The sequence below is a fragment of the Desmodus rotundus genome, chromosome 12 (assembly GCF_022682495.2).
Source record: "Desmodus rotundus isolate HL8 chromosome 12, HLdesRot8A.1, whole genome shotgun sequence".
Taxonomy (NCBI): domain Eukaryota; kingdom Metazoa; phylum Chordata; class Mammalia; order Chiroptera; family Phyllostomidae; genus Desmodus; species Desmodus rotundus.
Genome location: NC_071398.1, coordinates 29277335 through 29287237, shown reverse-complemented (window position 1 = coordinate 29287237; position 9903 = coordinate 29277335). Strand labels below are relative to the sequence as shown.

At 48.9% G+C, this 9903-nt stretch overlaps 1 pseudogene; it reads right to left on the bottom strand.

The window, feature by feature from the left end:
* Positions 1 to 573: 573 nt before the first annotated feature.
* On the bottom strand, positions 574 to 850 carry LOC112300561 (large ribosomal subunit protein eL39-like; annotated as a pseudogene).
* Positions 851 to 9903: the final 9053 nt, after the last annotated feature.

The window sequence follows — 9903 nt, the reverse complement described above, 5'->3', positions numbered from 1 at the left end:
CATCTCCAGAGCTCCCCCTGAGACCACCTCTTCTCTCAGCCCCCCCTCCCCGTCACAGGATTCCTGGAAACTCGCCCTAAAGTACCTGGTTGATCGTACCCAACCCCCACCATTTCCTACTGCGTGTTGCTGAAAAAGTCTTTTAAACATCCTGAGCCCCCGGGGTCTTAGCAGGAAAATGAGCAAAATGGATTCCAGAATGGTGTGAGGGTCAAAAGGGGTGATGTCACAGAAAGTGAGATGACCACCATATCTGAGCAGAAGAATATGTGTGAACGGGTGAACAGTGCTTCTCTGTTGGTCGGGGCATTGCTAGTGATTTTCATCGTCTTATTTTTGCTCATGTGCCTTTCTAATAGTTATTCACTTAAGTTGTATTTGTATACTATTTTTTAAATGGCCTCACATTTATTAATGAACCAACCTACTACTGAAGGAAAAATATCAAGAGAAAAATCATCCAATTTTCAATAAAACTCCAAACTGTCCTGACAGCGGTGGTCTTCTCAGTGACTCGAGAGGCAGACAACATGAATGGAGCATGAATATGTGAGACGTCTCTGATGTGCCTCCTTATAGACCCAGTTTGGTTCTTCTCCAATGTCTCCTCTTGCAGTTGTACCTGATTTTATTACCAGTTTTCATCTGAACCCATCAGGAAATGGGCTGACTCTGCTTTTGTTTCTTGGCCAGGAACCTCTTGATCCTGAAAGTCTTGTGAGAAGACATGGCAAAGAAGAACGAACCTCATGGACCACAAAAGCAGAGAAAAAGAGCTATTTGTATTCTATTTTTAATGCATCTAATCCACTAAGAGAAAAGCAAATCAGAAAGAGTAAATGAGAGTGATACTATGAGAGGGAGAGCCATTAATTGCATCCTAGTAAATCAGGTATAATTTATAAAAGGCATAAAATTTCATAAAATTCTGATTCATCAATCAAGCCTAATTTATAAAACAAGCAATAAATAATTTGCATATTCAGCAATAATATGTAGCACTTGAACAATTCTTTCTAGACAATTGTTGTGACCTACACACAGGAGATCTTAACTCATCAGTATGTCAGAGACTGTGGCTGAGAATGTTGGATAGACAGGGAAGATCCTTTAGGAAGAGAAGGCAGGAAGGAGGAGAGGCGGGCTGGTCTTGATCCAAGTTGGGAGTAGTGATGTTAATAATAATAGCAGCTAGAATTTTTCTGAGCTTTTACTTTATGCTGGCCATGGTTTGTACATGCTTTTCATGTATTAACTGCTTTAACCCAGTAGCAATCCTCTGAAGCAGGCACTCTTGTTATCCCATTTTACAGAGGGGAAAACTAAGACTCAGAGAGAGTAAAGGAGTCACGTGGTGAGTGGTAGATATGTGGCTGGGACCCAGGCCACCTGGCCCCTCAGCCTGTGTTCTTGGACACCCTGGGATGCCACATTGCCCAGGGAGCAAACCCTAGATCTGCTGCTGGGGAGTGTGCCCAACTCTCTGGGTTTCAAACTGGGACTTAGGTACAAGCTTAGTTAGCCCTGGACTCCAGGGAACTTGCATTAAGAATTCTTGGAAATGTGTACAATTTGCTGTCTTCTTTCCAAGCTATAAAAGTTCAGCTAATGGAAAGGGTGGACTCAAAGAATAAAAATACCCTGCACCCTCAGGGAAACTGACTAGCATTGCTGTTCTGCCTTCCTGACAGAGGTTCCTGGAGTTTGTAACATGTCACCTGGGTGTCAAACAGCACACGTCAAACCCCAGGGGCTTCAGCCAAATTGAGCAGTCCTGGAATGAAGTCAAGGGAGGGAAGAAAATGTGGGAAAGTGAAAGCCCACGGGTGTCATACACAAATAAATCAGAATCACCTGGGAGGAATCAAGATGCTTGATTGAGAGCCTACCAAATGCTGGGGTTTCTATTAAGTATTTAATAGATATAATTTTCTCTGATCTGTCCACAAACTGAATTAGGTCAGAAACATCATCTTCACATCCCCATGGTAATGAAGGTGAGGGAATCAAAGCTCAGAGAAGCTGAGTAATTGAAGGTCACACAGCTGGTGCATCAGTCAGTACGGTTGAAGTTCTGCTGCAATAACAAATAATCCTGAAATCTCGATGGCTTGAAAAGACAAAGGTTTAATTATGATCATGCCATATACTCATTATGCGATGTTGGGTCATTGAGATCACTCAGGGACCCAGGCTGATGGAGCAGTTTCCATCTTGAACTCTGCTGGTAGCTGAGACAGAGGGAGCAAGGGAATTGTTGAGGGTCTCATGCCAGAAATCAAATAGTGTTGCATTCATTACTCACTGTCCAGAACTAGTTTTGTGGTCTAGGAAATGTAATTCTGTCATGTGTTTAGAAACTCAGAAGGAAGAATTGGGGATATTGGCAAATGTTTTCATGTAGCACCAATAACCAGCACTGTTAGTTAAGAGGTGGGATCAAAATCTGAACCCACCTCTGCTTAACTCCATGTCACTGTGTACCTTCTGTATAAGTGGGCTCCCAGAAGTCCGTTTCATGCTCTCCATGGGGCCCCTTGCAGTCCCTTCTGCCATGAATACACCAAACCATCCCGTGCTTCTCTAAGGAGCAAGCATGTCTAGGTGGATATGTGAGTACAAGCATGACCCCATGGGCCACAGCTCTGAATAAAGCTTATCTTGCTTGCCATTATAACAAGCCATTTGATGCACAGCCAACTTCTTCCTCAGATAAAAACAAAATCCTTTCAAGATGAGAAGGACTGTTCCACAGGGAGTGAATTTCTAATTCAGCCCATGAATTAGTCAGGTTCAGGCTCAGCTGCTGTGACAAAGAAAGGCCTCAGGACAGTGGTTCACACAAGTGGAACCCTGGTTCTCCATAAGTGGTGGGCAGATCAGGGCGGCTAGCTGCACTCCATAGGGTCTCACAGGGATCCAGGTTCCTTCAGTCTTCCTCCTGCTGTCATCTCCTGGGGTGATGTTCTTGCCCACATAATAGAAGCTGACCCGGCAGCACTATGTCCGTGCTCCACCAGGGCAGGAAACATGGAATGGAGGGCAAGAAATTCCTCCAAGGAAGTGACATGGAATTGCATACCTCCTTGGTGAGAGCACTGTCACATGACCACACCCAACTGAAGGCAAGGCGGGGAAGTTGAATCTCTAGCTTGGTGGTCATGTGTCCTACTGAAACTCCAGGAAGGTTTCTATTACTAACAGGAAGAAGGAATGAGCCCTGCCTCCTCCTTATTGCCTCCACCCAATTCTCTTATTGAACCTCTCTGGTACTGATTTCTCATTAGCCCAGTTTCCATCCCAGCTTACTGCTGGGTGAGACATCTCCCAACCATCTGTGCTACCTTCCATGGGTGTATTAATCAGCTTGGGCTGCCATAACAAAACACCACAGCCTGGGTGGCTTCAGCAACTGTAGGACATTTATGTCCCACAGTTTTGGAGACTGGAAGTCCAAGTTCAGGATGCCAGAAGGGTTGGTTGCTGGTGAGAACCCTGTCCCTGGCTGTAGACAGCCACCTTCTCCCTGTGTTCCTCATGTGCGGAGAACACACTCTCTCTCTCCCTTCCTCTTATAAAGCCACTAATCACACCATGAGGTCCCCATCCTCAGGGCCTTATCTAATCCTAATGGCTTCCCAAAAGTCCCACGTCCAAACACCATCTCCGTGGGGGGCCAGGCCTTCAACATATTAATTTGGGGGAGGGACACACACAATTCAGTCCATAGCAATGAGACTCTATGAATCTCCTGATGTCCAAACCCCATCCAGCCCCACTGCCCACTGAGCCCTGGCTATGCTGGGATCTTACAAACGCACCATATGACTCCATTGTTCCTTACAGTTTACAGTTGGTATTTACATGATTGATTACATGGTCAGGGGAGAGGAATGAAAGCCAGCAGCCCCAAGACCAAATTCCACGCAGGTTGATGAATAAACCTCTTTTCTAAGCCCAGACCGGAGGAGCTGATGTATAGGAATGCAAATTTGTTATAAGCCAATGACCATCTCCTTGGCAGTTCCAAATATCTCGAGGGCTTCCCAGCCCTTTCCAATATCCCACTGCCAAATTAAACACACACATCCAGTTGGTGACTGTGCACCCAGACATTCAAGGGTACAAAAATAGAAGAGAAAGCAACCACGCTGCTCTCCCAGGCAGCCAGAGCCCAGGGGTTGATGGAGAAGCCCGGGGCTGTGTGCAACAGTATTCACGGGCTCAACCTCCCACAAGACTTGTGGACCTATTTTGGGGGATAAATGACTGCTCAGAAAGTTTCCCACTTCTTTGTATAAATGCGATTTCACACTCTACTCCAAAGCCCCAGGAACTTACAACAACAACAAAAAAAGGGTGTTCACATGGGCTCCCCCAATGAACAGCTCCTTGTGCCCTTCCATTGGGAAGCTTGGAAAAATTACCTTTCTGGTCTTTTCAGGAGCTCTTCTGACCAGGTTGGTCTCCCGAAACTGAGCTGAACACACACTCTTCCAGCCAAATGGACAATTCACTGGTCACCACTCAGCCAAGCTCACATGCTGCCTCCCCCTGGAAGCCCTCTGACACCATCCATTCAACCTGATTCTCATCTCTTATCAGTGTCTTGGGTCATCTTTGCTGTCCCATCCATCCAGACTGCTTGACCTGTGCTCTCTCAACACTTGGGTGGGTAGCGTGTACAGACTCACATAACAATTGTTAAGTCCAGGCTTATCTCATCATTAGCTATGCTACCAAATTAAAGATATGTACACTCTCTTTGTGCCTCAGTTTCCCCATTGCTGAGAAGGTCAACACATGGTGAGGCACTGAGACCATGCCCAGCCCCTTGCTAGGGGTGTGTGTCAGCTCACAGTTATGCTGTGGCTCCTGCTCAGGCTCTCCCTCTTCCCCCCATCCTGGGGCTGAGGGCCGTACCACAGAAGATGGTGGAGGGTGAGGCAGGAAGGGTGTGGGGATTGGGGGTCAGGACTCGTAGGGGTTTGGATTCCAGGTGAAGGATTGAGGCTGTTGTCCAGGGAATGGTCAGGGATTTGGACTGGGGAGTGATACATTCAGAACCGCAGTTAGGAAGGCAGATGGGAAGGCCGTAGTGAGGATGGGACACAGCACTAAATACAGAGTGCCAGGCACAAACCCTGCCCAGAGTCACTGCTTCTTACCCTCAAGCTCACTGCGCCTGACACTGAGCAGACCCTCTTCTCACGTCTGCTCTGTGGACGGGAGCAGCAGCCCTGCTTTCTGAGTGCCCAGGGAGGAATGCTGCTGGCTACCAGCCAGAGGCAATGCCAGGCTCCTTCTAGAGCATTCCTTGGCAAAGCTAAGTCTGCACCATTCCTGGTGCACATAAGACAGAACCCCGACATTTGCTAGGCACACACCTGAGAATTTGAGGAGTCTCTGAACTTGGGAATGCCACCACTTCCAAGACCTGAAGCTTGAGGAGGTCCAGGGGAGGAAAGATGAAGCAATGGTCCTGGCTGCTCAGCCTGAGTGAGGCTGTGGGATCTGGCGTGGGTCACGTACGCTCTCGGGGCTTCTTCATTTCAGTTTGGTTCCCCTGGAAGCAGACCCTGCAACATGGATTTGAGTGAGGAGTTCACTGGGAGGTGGCCACAGGCAGACACTCACGGAGCAGGAGGTCAGACCTGAGGGAAGGAGCCCTGCTAAGTGTGTGATAAGCCGGTTGCCAACATGGGCCATTGGAGCTGAGCCCCACTGAGAGCTATAGAAGCCAAAGGCAAGGCTGTGCCTTAGAGGCACCCAGAGTGGTGGTGAGGGGGCTGGGGTATTTATATTCTTGTTTCCATAATCATCGGTGGGGTGTCTCCGCAGGACGCTCACTCCTCAGTTCTCTGGCCGGCTCAGGGTGTTAATAACCTCAAGTCACATGGGCAGGTGCTGGCTCTGGGGCTCAGGTCAGAGGGCACAAAAGGGTCAGGGTGAGGGCTAAAAATAGGGCACCAAAAGTGTCTGCCACAAACAGATGAAACAGGGTCAGTCTCAGGATGAGTGCGAGAATAAATGAGATAACATACGCGCATGTCGAGGGTTAGCGAAATGCACAATTCTGAGTGAAAACTCAATAGATGATAGTTCTTCCTCATTTTAAGAGTTTGGGGCACATCGGGAGAGTGACTTTCCCTTCATTGAAAGGTGGGAGGAGGAAGCAGCATGTTTATTCCCCCATGGCACTCCCTGACGGGTCAGCAGGACTTCTGATGGGTGGCCATCTGCATGTCCTGCTCTCGGTTTGTAGAAGCCCTGCCCTTCCCCCTTGGGTCCAGGCTCTGTGCCATCTGTGATTTCCCCGACATACTTTGTAGAGAGTGTCCTTTACTTAAACTCCCCACAACTGTTCCCTGCCAGGTCCTTGACTGTCCACTAGCTCTCCTATGCATGCAGCGAGCATTTGTCATTTGTGTGGCCACCCAGCACCCTCCCTGGGTTTGGGGAATCTCCCTCCTTCCAAGTTGTGAAGGGAACAGGCAGATCTCAGGCCAGAAGTGGAAATTCCAGGCAGTCACCATCCCAGCCTCCCTGCACCTGGGATGAGGGCACATGGCCTGGGCTCCTGCAGTCAGACACATCTGCACTGGACATTAAGTCAGGAGCTTTGTCATTGCCTCTTCTCTCTGATGGGGTGGCTGGGGACAGGTGGGCACTGGGCCTCATTGCCCAGATCCCCTTTGAGAAAGAGGACTTCCCCCTGTCTGCCCCCCAGGCTCTGAGAGGACATCTAGTAGATAAAATTTCTTTGGGAATGGCCATAGCAGAAGAAATGCACCTTGCCCAAGCTCATGTCCTGTTTGGGATGGTGGCTGCATCCACTGACCCAGTCCCTCACCCTGAGCAGCTCTGAGAGGCCAGCCCAGCTCCCAGGTCCCCATGGGGGTGGCTAAATCCTTTGCTGGGACTGACTTGTAGCCCAGCTTCTCCCTCTGCCCAATTCTGTTTTTCTCTCCTTGTTCCAAAGACCGACCTCTCCCTGGTCACTAGCCTTCAAGCTCAGCCCTGTCTCGGAGTCTGCTCCCTGGGGTCCCCAGCTTGGGCACCCTGGTGTCATTGGAGGCAGTGACAGCAGACAAGGCTCAGTGGCCAAGTACCACAGTGGATTTTATTAGTTCTGTCTGCGGAACTTCTGAGTTTGATTCTCCAGCCCTCCCAGCAATAATCTGCTACAGCAGGGTCTTCTAAGAGACTCCTTTTCTCTTTTTATCAGCTAGAGATGGGTTCTGTTGCTTTCAACTAATAACTCTGACTAGCAGTTAAATTCTCAAACATTAACCCATCTAAAACAGGATTTTCATAGATGCCCATAAATGGGTTTAAAGGGAGATAGATAATCCTCCCACAATAGAAATTGGATCAAGTATGCATGATACTATCCATATGTAAATTATGCGCATAATTTCTGGATGAGGGTGCAGAGGTTCTAATTAGATTCCCAAAGGGTTTTTGGATTACCACTGACCATCTGCGAAAGTGCCCCTCGGTCACTCCCATGGCCTGTGTAGGGCTCTCTGTTCCACTCGAGGAGGACGGTTCTATGCAGTCACATGCTGATTAACGAGGGGGATGCATTCTGGGAAAGGCATCATTAGGCAATTTCGTCATTGTGTGAATGTCACAGAGTGCACTTACACAACCCTGGATGGGATAGCCTCCTACACGCCCTGCTCCATGGTATGTAGCCTGCGGCTCCTGGGCTGCAAGCCTGCACAGCTTGTCGCTGCACAAAACAACAGGAGATTAAATCCAGCAGAGGAGAAAATGATGCGATCAAGAGAGGTGGTGACCCCGAGACGTATGAGGCTGCTGCCAGCATCACATGGCATTTTTATAGCCAAGCTTTTCTTACATAAGTAGAGTGTACTCTTACTGATGATCAAAGTATAGTATAGCAAATAATAAACCAGTAACATGTCGTTCGTTACCATTATCAATGTACATAATTGTACATGTTCTACTGTTGTGCAACTGCCAGTGCAGGAGGTTTGTTCACACCGGAAGCACCACAAACGCGTGCGTGATGCACTGTGCTGCAGCGTTTCAACCCCACGATGTCACTAGGCAATGAGAATTTTTCAGCATCATAATGTTCTTATGAGACCACTGTTGTGTATTCACCTGGCATTGACAGTAATATTGTCATTCGGCCAGTGACTGCACCTTAGATACACTGCGGGCGCGATCAAGTTTCCCGAGTTCCCTGCTCACAGAGCAGTCTCATGTAGGTGGGCTCCTAGGCTGTTGCTCAGGGTCCCAGGCTCTTTCCACCTTGTGGCTCTGCCCTTCCCTAGGAGGCTGGGTGCTCTGAATTCAGCATGCAGAAGGAAAGGAAACATGGTTAGACACATGCTTCTTTAGCTCCTGGACCCTTACTGCTCACCGTCTGAGGATGAAAACTGGTCGAGAGTCACAGTCCCACCTCTTTGCCTGGTGGGCTGGGAAGTGCAGTTCCTGGCTGGGTAGCCACTTGCCAGCAGCAACTCTAACACACCACGCTGGTGGACAATTAGCTTCCTCCACTGCACTTGGATTGATAATAACAGAGCAAGAGCACCTAGAAAGGGATCTATTTTGACATGACACCCCTAGCACAGGGCACTATTTATTGAGCAGGGGCTCAATATAGCTTCGTTGAATAACTAAACGAAGGTATAAAGGAATGAATGAAAAAGAGCCATCAGACTCTGTTAAGTCCAGGGAATATTTCCAGGTTGTTCTGGCTTGTTTTGGAAAGCATTTTCAGTATGGGTCTTCAGTCAAAAAGGAAAAAAGAATTGGCTGGATGAAGAAGCCATTTTTCTCTAAGACAGTGGAAGGAAGCGTTTTGACTGTTGTCCAGGATGTCCGGAGCTGGGCGGATGGATTCCTTTTCCCAGCCAGGCCTCCTTCTCAACGCTGTGTGTTTATTTGGAAGAGGTCTGTTCCTGCTGGAGGACAGGTGTTCTCAGCGCAGCCGACGTGATACGGTTGCAGACCCCGGTCCTGCACTAGCTTGGCTGCCTGGAAATTGATGGCTTCTCGTGTGTGTGTGTGTATTGCTGGTGGGAACTGGGTGTTTCCCAGCAAAAGGTAACAGAGCCTGTGGAATGGAATACAACTTCCTGAGAATCCCTGGATTTCTCCCCATATTAGTCATTGCAGAATGTATACTATTTTAACTCTTGGACTCAGACTGGATTTTAGAGGACTCGAGGCAGAAGAAGAGTTGGTGGTAGGGACACATGGTTGGTGACTTGGGGAGGGGCAGCTCTCTTTTCTTCTCTCAGAGATGATGTGATGCTCCCTGAAGGTACAAAAAAGCCTTTTCCAGGTCCAGAACTTGGTGACCTTTTGGAAGCGGTATCCAAGCCCTCGGTCTCTCGCTGGTGTGACTGGAGTGGGGATAGGGAGGTAGCGCTCTGGCGGTACCTGGTTCACAATCAGTACGGGTTGGGAGGTCTTACATAGCAGTGAACACACATTCTGTGCAGGGCACAGGCAATGCCTGTGCATGGAGAGAGGTACGCAACTCAGCTGTGAATGGTAGGGAGACACAGGCTTCACAAGCTCAGAGGAAGTGGAGACACATCTTCTTCGAAGGAGTAGATGCCGAAGGATATGGGGAGTTTTTCCAGATGAGAACAGGGGTGGCCCCAGCATCAGGACCGGTGAGAACAAGGGCCTGGAGTGTGGAATGGACAAGTGTCCTCACAGAGCTGGAACTGCCCCCCTCTGCCCTCCACCCTCCACCCTCACGGCAGCCTTCCACATCTTGCCAAGTTGCTGCCGGCTGTCTCGGTGGGAGGCCCCAGGCAGCAGCTCAGCAGTGGTGGTGCAGGCCAGGAAATGGCAGTGAACTTGAGGGTCTCCCCTTATCTATGGGAGAAAGCTGGGAAGATCCAAGCG